The 16,251-nt window shown below is 46.6% G+C and overlaps 1 protein-coding gene across 2 annotated transcripts in view; it reads right to left on the bottom strand.

Annotated features, from left to right (window-relative positions):
* CDON (cell adhesion associated, oncogene regulated) overlaps nt 1-16,251 on the bottom strand; it is a 129,217-nt gene that overhangs the window by 95,720 nt on the left and 17,246 nt on the right. Inside the window, exon 2 of one of the 2 annotated variants that reach the window (XM_053269657.1) lies at nt 11,629-11,677. The gene's annotated coding sequence lies outside the window, so the exon portion shown is untranslated. Of the gene's footprint in view, nt 1-11,623; nt 11,678-16,251 lie in introns of both variants that reach the window. The other variant, XM_053269656.1, reaches the window with a different exon arrangement.

The raw sequence follows: 16,251 nt of genomic DNA on the forward strand, positions 1-16,251 counted from the left end.
GAGAAAATTCCCACTCTTTTTGTCCAAGCCCTCCTTCCTCGCTCCTTGCCACTGAGTTCCATTGGCCCCGCCCACCTGGTTGTCTGTTAAGTGCCCTCTGAGTCTGCAAACATTCTGCTCCATTGATGCCAGTCTCCCGCTTAAGTTCCCCCCGCCTTCATTTTTTTGTGGAACCGACATATCTGCAGGTTACCCAAGTACCTCCAGTACCTCCCAGTACCTCCCTCTCACCCACAGGTGCTCCAGTTCTGTGACCATAAAGATTATAACATTTCCAGCTCTTTTGGAAATAGATATATTTAGATAGTGACCTAGAAGTAAGTTCCACAGCACTCACTGGAGCTTTCTCCCACGTAAACGTATGCAGGATTGCAGCCCAAGATCAGAATCATATCAAGCCATATGGTACAATGCATGCCATAACCAAATCAAAATCAAATCCCCTTGATCCCCAATCAAGGATCTGTTTTGAAAGGGGGCTGGCCCCTGTCAGGGCTGTGTGGCACAGCATCATTTGACGCCTTGCCTCAGATGCTGCAAGAGGTCTGTGTACCTTGGAGGCTTGCATACCTCTATAAACAGAAGTTGGTCTAATAAATCCTGTGAACCTAATTAATGGATATTTCTCATTCTTTAGAACCAATATGGTCTGTGGCAAAGGAAGGTTTACAAGACATCCTGCAATTTGGAAGAGATCAGGATCCAACATGTAAAAGATAAGTGAATATAGGAACACAGGAAACTGCCTTCTACCGAATCAGATCATTAGTCCTTCTAGCTCAGTATTGTCTACCCTGACTGGCTCTAAGGTTACAGGTGGGGATCTCTCCTGGCCCTACCTGGAAATGCCAGGGATTGAACCTGAAGCCTAGATGCTCTTCATTAAGCTACAGCCCCATCCCCAAAAGGGAATATTTTACAGCGTCCACATGTAGCCTCCCATCCAAATGCAAACCAAAGTGGACCCTGCTTAGCAAAAGGGGACAATTCATGCTTGCTGCCACAGGACTGGCTCTCAGTCGCACTGGTGTAAACTGAGAGGTGAATGAGGCCCTTTGTCTCCTGATGATCGGAATGGGCTTCTGGAAGAGTTCCGCAGAGAATCGGCAGATGTGCCTCAGCCTGGAAATGTGCCCATAAAAGTTTAGATCTCAGATGGCAACTTTCACCCTTTGGCTCGTCCAAGCCAAACTGGATTTCCTGTGAAGCGCTTCCAATGCCAACTGCTTTGTTACCTGGTGGGAAAGTGGGATTATGGGGGTAACTAGACACCTTGGCTTTCTAGCAGCTGGTATCCAGATTCAACCTGCTCTAATCAAACTCAACCTGCAGCAGAAAGCACTCATTGTGGGAAGACGGCAGCAGCATTGCCTGTTCCTGGGAAAACTCCTGTATATGCATCTCTTGAAATGTGTGTGTGTTCTCTTTTATGTCTTGATCCCATTCTGATTTTCCCAGTTACTACTAGGACTGCTGCAACATAGAATGGACACAGATTTCCCCCAGCAGAAGCTCAACAACTTCTCAACACCAGTCTGAAAGTCAACTGGTGTTGCTTCCCCCCATTATGAAAGGCTCTGCTGTTGACTTTCTTCACAGAGCCTCTGTACGTTAAAAAAAGGGGGAAACCTATTGTAGCAGGACATGTTTTCGGCATATCGGATGCCCTTAGCTAGAATTTATACAATAAAATATGCATTGAGTAAAACTGATCCCTAGCTAAAGACGAGGGTGGAACCTGTACCAAGACACTTAGAATTCTGTGCTAAGGGAAGTCAAATGTTGCACTCAGAATGAACCGTACTTACATACATGGTTGCTTTATTTAAAGGTTCAGAATTCAGATTTTTTCGAAGGCCTAGCACTTGTCAGAATTCAGAAAAGATCCACAAGTAACTAATAATTGCTTTTATTAATATTTTTAATAATTAATCTTAAGGTAATAATGCACTAAAAACTGACATCGGCTCCCAGACACCAAGTCATGGTTGGTTCTGGCCGATTGGGGGAGCTGAGTTGTGCACCCCTAGCTGATGGGATTGCGATGTATGGAGGCCATACATATGATGGGGAGCAGGATGGAACCTAGGAACCTAAGAAGCTGCCATTTACTGAGTCAGACCCTTGGTCTGTCTAGCTCAGTATTGTCAGCCCAGCTTGGCAGCGGCTTCTCCAAGATTGTAGGCAGGAGTGTCTCCCTGCCCTGTCTTGAAGATGCCGGGGAGGGAACTTGGAACCAGCTGCATGTAAGCATGCAGATGCTCTCTAGGGCATGGGTTCTCAGCCTTGGGTCTCCAGATAGTGTTGGACTTCAACTCCCATAATCCCCAGCCAAAGGTCACTGGGGCTGGGGATTATGGGAGCTGAAGTCCAGTAACATCTGGGGAACCAAGGTGGAGAATCTCTGCTCCAGGGAATGTACTAAAATGAATGAAAGGGGATGCCTACTGAAAAGCCCTGGTTCCTGCCAAATGACCATGGAATGCATTGCATTTCCAATTGGAAATTCCATGGATTCCTACGGCCCTTTGGAAGGAGGAATATGGGAAGCTGCCTTCTACCAAGTCAGAACTTTGGTCCATCTAGCTCCGTATTGTCTACACAGACTGACAGTGGCTTCTCCCAGGTTGCAGGCAGCCGTCTCTCCCAGCCCTATCTTGGAGATAACAGGGAGGGAACCGGGGACCTTCTGAATGCAAGCATGCAGGTGCTCTACCCAGAGCGGCCCCATCGCCTAAGGGGGATACTGTCTCTTATAACGCTCACATGTAGTCCCCCATCCAAATGCAAACCAGGGTGGACTCTCCTTAGCAAAGGGGACAATCCATGCTTGCTACCACCAAGCAGCTCTCCTCCCTGGACCACGCTGCTGCTCCATTCCGCAATCCTTGTTTTTTACACCCGGGATGCCTCTCGATGGAAACCGACCTGGGCCTGGGGTGTTTTGTTCTGCCAGGGAGGGGCATGCCCCTCCAAGTCCCGGCGAGGTTCATTTTTCTCCAGATGACCCTCCATTTCAGTAATATGATAGTCCTGTCATGGTTCCAAGCACTGATTTGGGCAGAACAAAGCCACAGTGCATCTTTCACTCCTCCAGCCAGGGAATGCAGCTGCGGGTCAGAGCGTGACCAATCAAGAATGAACATTTGGAGCGCGTCTAATGCAGTTTGTACAGGGAGCCTTTCATGCATTCATGGGAGTGAATCCCACAAAGCAGAGCTGACGTTGCTTCGCTCCTCCAACTTTGATATCTCACACCCTGGGCTGGGATAATCCGGCAGGACCGGGCCCAAGTCTGGGTGAATAACGGCAGTGTCCCGGCTGGAGGGTTTGAATGTCGAAAGCCGGCTTGCCGTGGGCTAACGCGGCTCTTCGTTACCCTCGGCGGTTTAGGGCCCAAGCGAGCTCTTCCGCCCCCCCTTCCTCCCCCAGGAGAAACGAGGAGCCTGAGAAACAGCTTCAGCCCCAGCTCAGCCAAAAGCTAAGCGGCCAGCCGACGTCTGGGGCTGTGTTTCCGCTCCCTCCCCGCAGAGCGCGAGATTGATGAGAACAGGAGTCCATAATCAACTCGCTCCGACCCCCGTCCTGTACCATGAGGGCCTCTTAAAGAAACACTGTCACGTTGGAATTAATGATTTTGTTGTCGCTGGGCCCTGCCTGCCAATCTTTAGCCATTTCAACGCACGCTGCTTCAACAAGGCCACTTTTTAATTAGCTGGCCGGAGGGGCGGGGCTTTACACACGCACATAAACCAAAATAATCAATTTCAAATTGCCAAAGAAGGATCAGCATGGGGGCAGCCGGGGAAGGGGAACAAAGGGAGCGGGTCCACACTCCCAAATCAGCTTGCCTCTCTCCTCCAGCCTCCATTCTTGCCTCCAGGTTGCCTCAGGGCCACAGATCCCCTTGTTCTGCACACGTTAAAAATAAATAAATCACAAAACCCAGCCCCTGAGCTAAATGGCCTTTGTCCTGGACAGATTGCTTTGCCACCTCCGAGAAAGAGATCTTTGAAATTTCAACAGATTCAGAATCAGAATCAGGTCTTTATTCCATTCATTGACCAGTAAAGGTAAAGTGTCCCATCGAGTCGGTGTCGAGTCGGAGTTGGTGTCGACTCCTGGTGACCACAGAGCTTTGTGGTTTTTCTTTGGTAGAATACAGGAGGGGGTTTACTATTGCCTTCTCCTGTGCAGTATGAAATGAATCCTTTCAGCACCTTCCTATATCACTGCTGCCCAATATAGGTGTTTCCCATAGTCTAGGAAACATACCTGCAGGGATTCAAACTGGCAACCTCATGCTTGCCAGGCAAGTCATTTCCCGCTGCGCCATTAAGTGACCAGTACATCACAATTAAACCCATCACCGTCCATCCAGTCATCTCTATCAGTCTCTAAAACACTAACAGTCTAATAATCAATCTGCAATGAAATAAACCTAAATACCATAAACAACTTAGTTTACTTAACAATCTCCATCTGCTCGAACAGGGAGAGCTTGTACAAATGTTTGATGAACTTTCTGTGTAATAGCAAACAAACAACAAACAATGCATATTTATATACCGCTTTTCAACAAAAGTTCCCCAAGCAGTTTAATAAAGTATAATAAACAATAATAAAGTAATAAGATGGACCCCTGGCCAAAGGGCGAACAGTCTACAAAGAAACATAAGATAGACGCCAGCAACAGCCACTGGAGGGATGCTGTGCTGGGGTTGGACAGGGCCAGTTGCTCTCCCCCTGATAAACAGAAAAGTATCACCACTTTAAAAAGGTGCCTCTTTGCTCAGTTAGCAGGGGACTAATCACACAAAATTTAGCAATAATTGAGGCTACACATCAATTTTTGCCAGAGAGAAGATCAGAAACACAAATCCCTCTAAACTATCTGGTATATGAGACAAAAATTTGAGTAATTTGAATTCTTTATTGGCATTTAGGAGAGCCCTAAAGACCTAGCTGTTCGGCCTGGCCTTCCAGGGTTTTTCAGTTGTTTTAAAGGGCTCTTAATGTATCGGGTTTTAGCTGCTTTATTGTATTTTAAAATGTTTGTTTTCGATCTTTGATTGATTCTAACTGTTTGTGGCATTTGTGAACCGCCCTGAGCTATTTTGTTAGGACAGTCTAGAAATCAATCAATCAAACAAACAAACAAACAAACAAATAAATGGGAACTACCAAATTTACTACGCATATTGCAATTTTTAAAAAATCACACAATTAAGTAAGATTGCCCATTTGCACAATGTAAATGGGTCAGGCCCATTTTTGTGTTCTCCCTCCAGCGTCCCACCCCACCCCCAACCCCGCCGGCTTCCCAAACACTCAGCTGATGTCCTCATGAGGCTTCCACAATGAGTGTTACGTTTCATGACTTCTTTGTCGAGAGCATGTCTGAGTGGACACTGTGAAATGAAAGGTTTCAAAACGTCCAGTGGGAATGTGAAGAAGATTATTACTTGCTGGTTGCCCAGGACGGAGAGCTGGTCTTGTGGTAACAAGCATGAATTCCCCCCTTTATTCAAGTTTTTCATTGTCTTGAAATCTGGGCTACTGCTGTATATGCAAGGAGAGCTTATAGTCCTGGTGTCCCTTGTGACTTCCATTTCATATTCCTCAAAAACACCAATGGTCTGTGTTGGGAGATGCGTGTGTCTTTTAAAACCATGCAAGCAAGTTTTGCCCTGGTTTGCGTTTGGATCATTTATTATTTATTTATTTAAAATATTTATACCCCGCCCCTCCAGTGCACTACTGCTCGCCCCGGCTCACAACAATAAGATAGATACAGATACAATAGAAGTAATAAAATTAACTATTTTTTTTTAAAAGTCAGATTAGAAACCACAATTATTATAAATTATAAAAAGCTAAAGAAGTGAAAGAACCTACCAGATATAACAAAATAATAATGGACCATTAAAAAGCCTCCTTAAAAAGGTGTGTTTTAAGATTTAAAAAACAACAACATTGAGGGAGGGGGCATGGCGAAGCTCTTCAGGGAGGGTGTTTCAAAGCCGAGGGGCCACAACCAAAAAGGCCCTGTCTCTAGTCCCCGCCAACCAGATCTCTGTTAGTGGCGGGGTCATGAGCAGGGCCTGAGATGATGAGCGGAGGGCCCTGGCAGATTCATATGTGGGAGAATGCAGTCCAACAGGTACCCCGCCCCCAAGTGATGTAGGGATGGGTAACTACATGGGAGTACTGTCTGCTATGAGATATGCTTCTTAGGGGATGGGGCTGTGGTTCAGCGGTAGAGCATCTGCTTGGATTTGGGAAGTCCCAGATTCACTCTTTGACATCTCTAGGTACAGAGATACTCCTATCTGAAACCTTGGAGAGCTGCTGCCAGTCAGTGCAGACAATACTGAGCTGGATGGACCAATGGCTTGACTCAGTAGAAGGCAGCTACCTACATTGTGCTGATGCAATCTGATAGCATTGTGACTGAGTCTTGGGTTAGGGTTGACTTTGAGGGACGGGGCCAGAAGATGGAGGCACAAATGGGATCCTACTGTACATTAAGGTCACTGTACATTGAGGTCTGTCTTCAGTTATCACCAACATGTCTGGTGGTGACTCAGAGGCAGGCCTTCTCTGTAGCCGCTCCTGGGCTGTGGAATGCACTCCCGGCAGAAATCCGTAATCTGAGTTCATTACTGGCCTTCAGGAGAGCCCTTAAGACCTATCTGTTTGGCCTTCCAGTTTTTGAACTGTTTTTAAACCGTAAAGGGTTGGCCTGGTGTTCCGGGGTTTTAAAAAGTGTTTTAATTGTTAATGGTTTTATGTTGTTTTTACAGTTTTTGATTTTAATAGTTAATTGATTTCAGTTTTGTTTTAATGTAAACTGCCCTGAGCCATTTTTGGAAGGGCTTTATAGAAATCAATCAATCAAACAAACAAGCAAACCAATAAATGGAGGTGGAGGCTATGGATCCTTTGATTGATCAGTTCTGTCTTTTTCAGCCATTTAAATATTCGCCATGCGGGCCATTCTGGCCGGTCAGCAGGCTTTTCGGTTCAAGAGGTGTCACCTTTGAAAGCCCTTCGTAGATATATGAAGGTTAATATAAGAGACAGCAGGGTCTATAAAACTTTAATGTAACATTTACGTGCTAACAGCTTCTGTGGTAGCAATAAAAACCATATCAGTCAAATTGTTGGTGCCTAAGAAAACACAGCTGCTTTCGTACCACACCAGAGCTCTTGGGGACGAAAATTTATTGCGGCTGAAAAGAAACACAATGCACTCCATAGTCACGCCTGGCAGAACTCTCTTGCCTTTCATAGGACTGGACCAGCCCGGACTTTATAGCTCCATATTTGTTTTGATTTCCTGGCTTTAAAACAACAACAACAGAAAACAAATGACATCAATAATGTCTGCTGCCAAATCTTAAGACTTGCAGCACAAGAAAATATGACATTATTGTATTTTCTCTTTGGAACTCCAGTTCGAACCCTTGAGTTGTAGTGAGTTTTGTTGCTGCAACCCGAGGTTCAACACCACCTGCATTACATCAGAATTTGGAGCTGCAGGCTTCATTCCCTCTCCTCTCTCTCTCTGTCCGGAAGCTCCTCCCTCTCCCTGGCCATGATTGGCTGTGTGGGTTGTCTTTCATGCAAGAATGAAGCCCGCACAGCCAGTTCTCCCTCCCCCTCTGCAGTCTCGCTGACTGCAGGCTCCTTGCTCTCCATTATGTCCGAATTCAGACAGGAGCGCGGGGTGGGGGTGAGGAGCAGAACCATGGGTCAATGGGACCTGTGGTTCCGCGTTACGTGCGAATGTGGCCAATATATGTGTAGGTGTCCCCTGCTCCCCATATTAATTCCTGCTGGTCAAGGACTGAGATGAAGATTGATTGGTTGAGAGACATGCAACTTATATATGGCAGCTCTCAAGGGGGGAGCGAAATTTCACAGCAATAATCCCCCCCCCACACACACACTTTTCTCTGGTTAATGCTTTCATCCTCCAGAGCCTAATTGGGTAAAACAAGAGCAAAAAGGCAGATGAGAACCTGAAGAGCCCAAACACAAATTTCCATTGAAGATGAGGCTGACTCAAAGAGGAAGGAGGGAATCCCAGCTCTGTATACTTATAGAGACATCCCTCGGAGAACAGATGGAAGCGCCGAACCCAGCCAGTCCCCTAAATGTCATGCTGAAAAAAGGCTGTGGAAAGATGGCACATCTCTCCTTGGGAAGAAGACATTCACTTCCATCAGGGCTTGCACTGTTTTCATTAGGAGATGCTTGCAGGGAATGAACTGTGTTTTGCTTTGGGCACTTTCCAGGTCAGGCATAAAGGACGTTTCCTCCTTTTCCCATTGTAGTAACCAGAGATGGGAGTTGTTACTTTAGAAGGCAGATCCATTCTGCTTTCAACCTTGTGCCTCCTTGGATGGGCCTGAGAAGCCGGCCCAGAGGGAGGAAAGAGAGTCTGATTTTTACAAGAGGAGAAAAAACAGGCATGTGGGAAATGAAGAGGGCCAGTTCCTTCAGTGATTAGCCAAGCATGGAGAGTCCAGCTGGACTTTATCCATCACGGTCAGACTTTTATCCTGTGTGGCTGGCCAGTTGGCTGAGAGAGTGAGGGACTATTAGAGGGAATGTTGTTGTTCTGGGGGCAGGGTTGCCATTTGAGCTGATTCATTAACTCGGGTGGTGCTTGCTATTCAGATCTTGGATGTTTCTTGGCATTAAGAGCCAGGGGTGAGGTATATGCAATGCGTGCACCTGCTGTTGAAGAGAAGCACCCCATTCACATGGCCATGTATACCTGGGTCCAGCCTCTGACCTGGGTATACATGGTCATGTGAATGGGCAAGTGTGTCTCAGCACAGGGCAAAATGGATCTTTGAATGCCCACAGAAGTGGCAGACTGAGTGGCAGTTCAGAAATAAAATTATGTTCCATTTCAGTTTATTAAACCAGCTGTCTTCAGGAATATCTGTGTCTCAGGAGCCAGCAGAACTGCAAGGGGAAATGGCAACTCCATCAGACCGAGGATTCTAATTGCCATCAAGACACCTGTCCCAGAAGCAGCCAGAGTCATCCCTGGCATTGGAGAAAGACATGCTGTTCTGGTAGCTCCAGGTCTTAAGACTCACATCAATTTCGGAGGATGAATACAACTGAAGGAAGCCTGGGTGGGTGCGTGGCTGGGGGAGTCAGTCATGTGACTTGCCTCTGGGGGCCAAGGCAGTGGGCTCCCAGACAACTGTCTCCCCTTGCCTATTATAATTACGCCCCTGATAGGAAACTGCCATATACTGAGTCAGACCTTTGGTCTATCTAGCTCATCAGTATTGTCTACACAGACTGGCAGCAGCTTCTCCAAGGTTGCAGGCAGGAATCTCTCTCAGCCCTATCTTGAGATGCTGCCAGGGAGGGAACTTGGAACCTTCTGCTCTTCCCAGAGCGGCCCCATCCCCTAAGGGGAATATCTTACAATGCTCACACATCAAGTCTCCCATTCAATGGCAACCAGAGTGGACCCTGCTGAGCAAAGGGGACAAGTCATGCATGCTACCACCAGACCAGCTCTCCTCTCTGGCAAGGAGACCCATCTTCTGTCCCTTATAACACACTATAGTCCCAAGCCACATCAAGCCCTCCTGCAGCTACATATTTCTTCTAAACAAAAGGGGCACTTCTGGCTTAGGGACATAGGAAGCTGCCTTCTACTGAGTCAGACCACTGGTCCATCTAGCTCAGTACTGTCTACACTGACTGGCAAACCTCTCCAAGGTTTCAGGCAAGAAACCCTACCTGGGGACACTGCCAGAGATTGAACTTGGGACCTTCTACATGCAAAGCAGATGCTCTGCCACTGAGCTACAGCCCTATTCCCACAGTGGCACATGAAGGTCTCCTATCCAGGCATTGGCCATACCAAGACCTGATCAGCTTCAGCAAGGTGGCAATATTCCCTGCTCTTGGACCATGCTCTGGAGGCGCGGATGATTATTTATGATTATGATGTTGTCTTAGCATATGATCCAGAAACAGTCCTCTTCGGTTATGTCGAAGGGGGAGTTCCAGCGGATGATTTAGAGTTGGTTTTTTGTTTTGTTGTCAGCTGAAAGACTCTGTCTGTCATCTGACTGGAAATGTCCACACCTAACCTCATTAACAGATTGATATAAACATATTTGAGACATCACACAGCTTGCAAAATTAACTTACTTTAGAAGATCAGAACTGTATTAAAATCTGACCTATGTGTACAGTGATGGATTCTGTTTATTACTTTTTGGAATTCAACATTGAATGACGATGTATTCCTTACTCTTTGTTTCCTTTGTTAGGATTGTATTGTATGTTTGTATTAAAATACTTTGAATACTTTGATGATGATGATGATGATGATGATGATGATGATGATGATGCTAGTAGTAGTGTTGATGATGATCGTGAGGAGGAGGAGGTGGGAATTGACTGCTGCTATTAGCACAGGTATTTCTGCAGGTAACTTCTTAGGTAGTTTTACAAATTATCCAAAACCTGCACAATATATATTCAATTTAGATACCAAGTCCCAGAGAAGAGCCTGCTCCCTTCCATGATGTAATGCATTATCATCAGCTGTAGTAAAGGGCAGGTATAAGAAAATTCCTATTAACAATCGGATTTGCCCTTGTGGCCAAGGTGCAGAAATGGTGACTCATGTTTTGTTATATTGTTTATTCTATAAAGATATTCGTTCTGAACTGATTGCCCCTCTTTTATTGAATATCCCTGGTAGAACTGAGGATGGGTACATTTCTTTCCTGTTAGCAGACTGTAGTGAATGTATAACACTGAATGCGGCTAAATTTTGTGCAGCAGCAGTCAAGATTAGATCTAAATTGTCTGAGTAAATGGTATTGGAATGATTGGTTCACTGATTTTTCCCTCTTTTCTGTATTTTGTGAAACGTATTGTCTTGCTTTTGTTATGGGTCATTGACCGTAATAAAGATTCATTCATATTTGCACAGGAGAGAATGTATAGATCCCAAATGGGGAAAAGACCACACTTTTGCAGGATGCACGTATCTGAGCCCTGGCTTGGCGACTTGCAGAGTGGGCCCCTTACCTATAGCTGCCCCCCATGCCTCCCTTGAAACTCCACCTGCTGCCAAGCTTACAGACCGTTGAGGGAGTGATAGATATTTGGCAGGCCATTCCAAGCACCTAATTGCACTTGAACGAAACCAGCATTAATAGGAAGAAGAAGAAAAAAAAGGGGGGGGGTGCGATTCTGTTTGCACAGCCGTGACCTGAGAGCCCACAGTTTACACAAGGTCAGGAAAGGGGCCTCCTTTGCCTCAATCCTTCTCCATTTCCCCCGTCTGTAACAACAAGTGGAGGGGTGTGAAGGCTTTGCCATAATAATATCACTAACCTTGACCCGAAATGCTTACTGTTAGATTATTATCAGCAGTTCCCACTTATGGTGAAAGAGATCAAGGCAGTGGCTTACCCAGGGGACCAGCCAGAGGCTTCAGGCGAGCCCCGGACAGGCTGGGTCACCAGAAGCATGCCTCGTGAGGGCTACATGAAGAGTTTACACAAGGAATTAAGTGGCAATTGGGAGGGACGGGGGACGGAGCAGGGAAGGGTGGACTTACCGTACCGTCTTAGGCGACTGCCCCTGGATTGGTCCAGTTTCACAAGCCGGGCCCCTGCCGGGAAGGGAAAGACAAGAGTTAACTGTCTACCCTTTTTACATGTGGGGGGAAAGCACAGAGGTGCACCTAGGTAATTTTGAAGCCTGGGCCTAAAGGACTTTGGAGCCCCACCACCACCACTTGCTGCAAGTTGGGCATCACCCCCCTACACACACACACACACACACACCGTGGCACACGCAGTATTTTTAACATGTGGGTTCTTGAGGGCACAAACAGCAGCTGGACTCACCACAACGTAAGAATATAAAACAGATCTATCTATGACAATATGCATTAGCAAGAACATTTCAACATGCAACTTAACATATTCCCATCCCACATATTTCTTTTCCCATCCCCCCCCCACCCCACTCTGTCTTTAAAGCAGAGGTCATGCCCGGCACAGGTCACGGTCCGGCTGGGCTGCTTGGCACAGTGCGGGCCAGTGGCGTGGCAACCACACACCCCGGGACAGACTAAAGAGGATTTGGGGGGCCCCAGGTGGCATGAAGGCCCCGGACTTCAGCCCAGAAGTCCGGGGTAAGAGCGCCTCTGGGCAGATGAGCATCTTGCTGCCTTGCTGGCAACCCAATCATCAGCTGCCTAAAACCTTGTGGCTGTTTTTTGATAGAATTTGGAGGGTTCTTCTTGAATTCAGGGTCCTCTTCCTTTTGGGTAAATAAAGTAAAATAAAGTGTGCCGTCAAGTCGATTTTGACTCCTGGCGCCCACAGAGCCCTGTGGTTTTCTTTGGTAGAACACAGGAGGGGTTTACCATTGCCTTCTCCCACGCAGTATTGAGATGATGCCTTTCAGCATCTTCCTATATCACTGCTGCCCGATATAGTACCAGAAGGAATTGGAACTGGCAACCTTCTGCTTGTCAGTCAAGCATTTCCCTGCTGAGCCACTTAAGGTGGCCTTTTTTGGGTAACCTATGCCACCACTTTAAGTGGTGCAGCCGGCAGCCAGTGTCGATCTTTCAAAACCGGAGTAATGTGGTCTCTCCTAGAAGACCCAGAAACCAACCTGGCTGCCGCATTCTGTACCAATTGAAGTTTCCAGACGACACACAAAGGCAGCCCCACATAGAGTGCATTGCGGTAATCCAGACTGGAGGTTACCAGCATATGCCCCACTGTTCTGAGGTCGTTTATCTCAAGAAATCGAGGATCATTCATGCCTGCTACCACAAGACCAGCACTCCTCCCTTAAGGAGAGCTCTCGAGCGTAGGGACGCGGTGGAAGCATCAGAGAGATGGGGCTGCCCTATTTTGCTGGGCCTAAATCCCCAGATCCCCAGCATAAGCAGAGGAGACAGTGAGGAAATTGTCTCTCTTTCTATTCCTGGAGGAGTCGAGAGGTTTTGTTTGAAGACGGTTCTTAATTTCCTGCCTTGCCTGCTTCAAAGCTGGGGGACGCCGAAGGGGGTTTGTGGGACCAAAGGGCTAGGGAATGCCAGCTCCCAGGGAAAGTGACAGCTGCACCTTTGACATGATTGCTGCTTTCCAAATGAGCGAAATTACTGTCAAAGGGGCGTTGCCCTCTTGATAATATGGTTAAACAACCAGAAGGGTGGCTACCTTGGAAGGCGGAAACGTGCACTGCCAAAGACAAATGAAGAGGCGAGAGCTCGAGAGCTCCAGCGGCTATCCCTGTAGCTATAGAAGGTGTGGAAGGTTGCCCCTCACTTCTGAAGCCTTGAAAATGGGGCTGGGACATTTAGTCAAATAACTGTTTACATTAACCACTGCTTAATGGGGGGAGAGGCATCTTTCAAAGTGGTGGCTCTTTGGTGTTTAGGAGGGGAGAGTAGATCCCGATTCAGCCCAGCACAGCATCTATCCAGCGGCTCTCGCCCTGAGTTTCTTCCCCACCCCAACTGGGAACCCATTTGAGACAGGGAATCTTTTTCTCATCATATATATTTGCTCCGGAAACTGCTCTGAATTTTTTTTTCCATTTTTCTATAGTTTGGAAAGCAGTCTGTAAATGCTTGTTGATGAAAGGGGGCTGGCTGACCCCTGGTAGGTGTTTGGAACAGAAGAACCTAGGAAGCGGCCATATACAGAGTCAGACCCTTGGTCTATCTAGCTCAGTATTGTCTACACTGCCTGGCAGCAACTTCTCCAAGGTTGCAGGCAGGAATCTCTCTGAGTCCTATTGGGAGATGCCAGGGAGAGAACTCGGAACCTTCTGCATGCAAGCAGGCAGATGTTCTTCCCAGAGTGGCCACATCTCCTAAGGGGAATATCTTACAGAGCTCACACACGTAGTCTCCCATTCAAATGCAACCCAGGGCAGACCCTGCTTAGCAAAGGAGACAATTCATGCTTGCTACCACGAGACCAGCTCCTTTGGGGCACGGCAATATTTTCCACGTTGCCTCAGGGACCACAATACTTTGGGTCATGCCTGTTCCCAGCAGTCACCCATCCAGGCATGGACCAGACCGAGACCTGCTTAGCTTCAGCAAGCTGGTTGCATCATATGCCCTCAGACCAGTCCGTGGGTCTTTCTACTGCCCTCTCCTAGTTATACACCAGCGTCCCAAGCATTCCATGACTGGACTCTGCGAAACCCATATTCATTCATGAAAGATCCTACACATGACCTCTTATTATTATTGCTGTTACCATGGCGACTATTGTACCAAACTTTGCTTGTGGATGAAGTGTTCAAGGAGTGCTATATAGAGGGTGAGGCTCTGCTGTCTTTGAGTTAATTGTGTGTGGGAGAGCTTGGACAGGTCTTCTTTGAACAGTAGGAAAAGTTACCGTTTTTAAGCCTGTAAAATGGCTGAACAAATTTTAATTAAACTTTCCCCAATAATCCACCTCCTGGCTGACGCAAAGGATGGAAAGTGGCAACCCTGAGGGTAAGAAGTTATAAAAGAAATGAGACATAGTCTAAGCAAGTGCTGATGGAAGGAAATACCCGAAAATGTTAACAATGTTAAAAGGTAGCGTTAACTAACATGAAAGAGCCATAACTAAAAAAGGCGAGAACTCTGCATTCTAGAGGAGCTGGCCCAGGCCAGAAAGTTCCCTTCCGTTAGGATTCAATGCTTATCCTGACAAATATCCAAGAAGTTAATTTTACTAGTAGATTACCACGGGTCTTTGCTAAATTGCAGTATGTAAGTTATTATTTTTTATTCCTATTATTGTTAATGGCCAATATTCTAATGCTGTGCATGTGCAATAAAGTTGTACCACCTCCGGAAAATGGCGTGGCTGCCCGAAATCACTGAGATTTTTGGAATTGTGCCTTTGTGCAAAGATATGGAAACGGCCTTAGGGCAGAGCTTTGGCTCAGAACTTTGGCCCTTCAGCTGCCCTTGAACTACAACTCCCATCATCACGGACTATTGGTCACTGTGGCTGGGGATGATGGGAGTGGTAGTTCAACTACCGATGGAGGACTAAAGTTGTACAGCCTTAGGCTAAAGCGGTGACCTTTCTTCTCTTCTTTCAAGGCTACTGCAGCATGTTTGCCAGATGGCAAAAATTCAACAGGTTCAGCTTCCCCATTGCTGCTTTTCCACAAAAGAAGAAGCTGCATCTGTTGAACTTCTGGCCATGATACAGCTGTCAACAGCTCAGAAGCCCTATGATGAAAAAAAAGGTGGTTGCCTCCAGTGTTTCCTCTAATAGGGATTCCCAGATGTTGTTGACTACAACTCCCATAATCCCCAAGCAAAAGCCATTGCAGCTGGAGATTCTGGGAGTTGTAGTCAACAACATCTGTGAATCTCCTTTAGAGGGAACACTGGTTGCTTCATACTGAATGATGAAAGAATCCAAATGGACAAGGATTGCCTCCCCCACCCTGGTGAGGTTCCTCTGTTTTTCAAGACCTATACACCAAGCCCATGTTGCTGCAGCTGCATGCTGGGGAAAGGGTCATCTGTTGAATTTCTGCCTGTCATGCCGCAAGGTACAGGAAAAGATGTCAGGAAAAGGATGGCCATGTGGAGTCAAGCTGTCCCCTACTAACTGAGCAAAGAGAGGCACCATTTAAAAGTGGTGATTCTCTTTATTGAGAAGGGGGAGAGCAACTGGCCCTATCCGTCCCCAGCACAGCATCCCTCCAGTGGCTCTTGTTGGTGTCTATCCTATGTTTCTTTTAAAAATTGTGAGCCCTTTGGGGACAGGGAGCCTTCTTTCTTTCTTTCTTTCTTTCTTTCTTTCTTTCTTTCTTTCTTTCTTTCTTTCTTTCTTTCTTTCTCTCTCTCTCTCTCTCTCTCTCTCTCTCTCTCCTTCCTTCTTTCTTTCTTTCTTTCTTTCTTTCTTTCTTTCTTTCTTTCTTTCTTTGCTTTGGGCACTTTCGTTGAAAAGCAGTATATAAATATATGTCATATTCGTCGTAAGCTCTCAGCCCCATGCAGGGTTTTCTGACCCCTTTCCTTCTATTGCTGTGGAGACTGGCTTGAACACAGCGAAGGAGTAGTCAGAAAACAAAGCTGCAAAGAGCAGCTTGTTTAGGAAGGAAAGAAACAGTGAAAGTGTCACTGGATGGTGTTGAAAGAGAAATATTTATTCAATAGGCATGCTATAGCAGTCCCCAGCTCCACAAACGGTTCCT

This window comes from Hemicordylus capensis, chromosome 8 (genome assembly GCF_027244095.1).
Source record: "Hemicordylus capensis ecotype Gifberg chromosome 8, rHemCap1.1.pri, whole genome shotgun sequence".
In the NCBI taxonomy this organism is placed as follows: Eukaryota; Metazoa; Chordata; class Lepidosauria; order Squamata; family Cordylidae; genus Hemicordylus; species Hemicordylus capensis.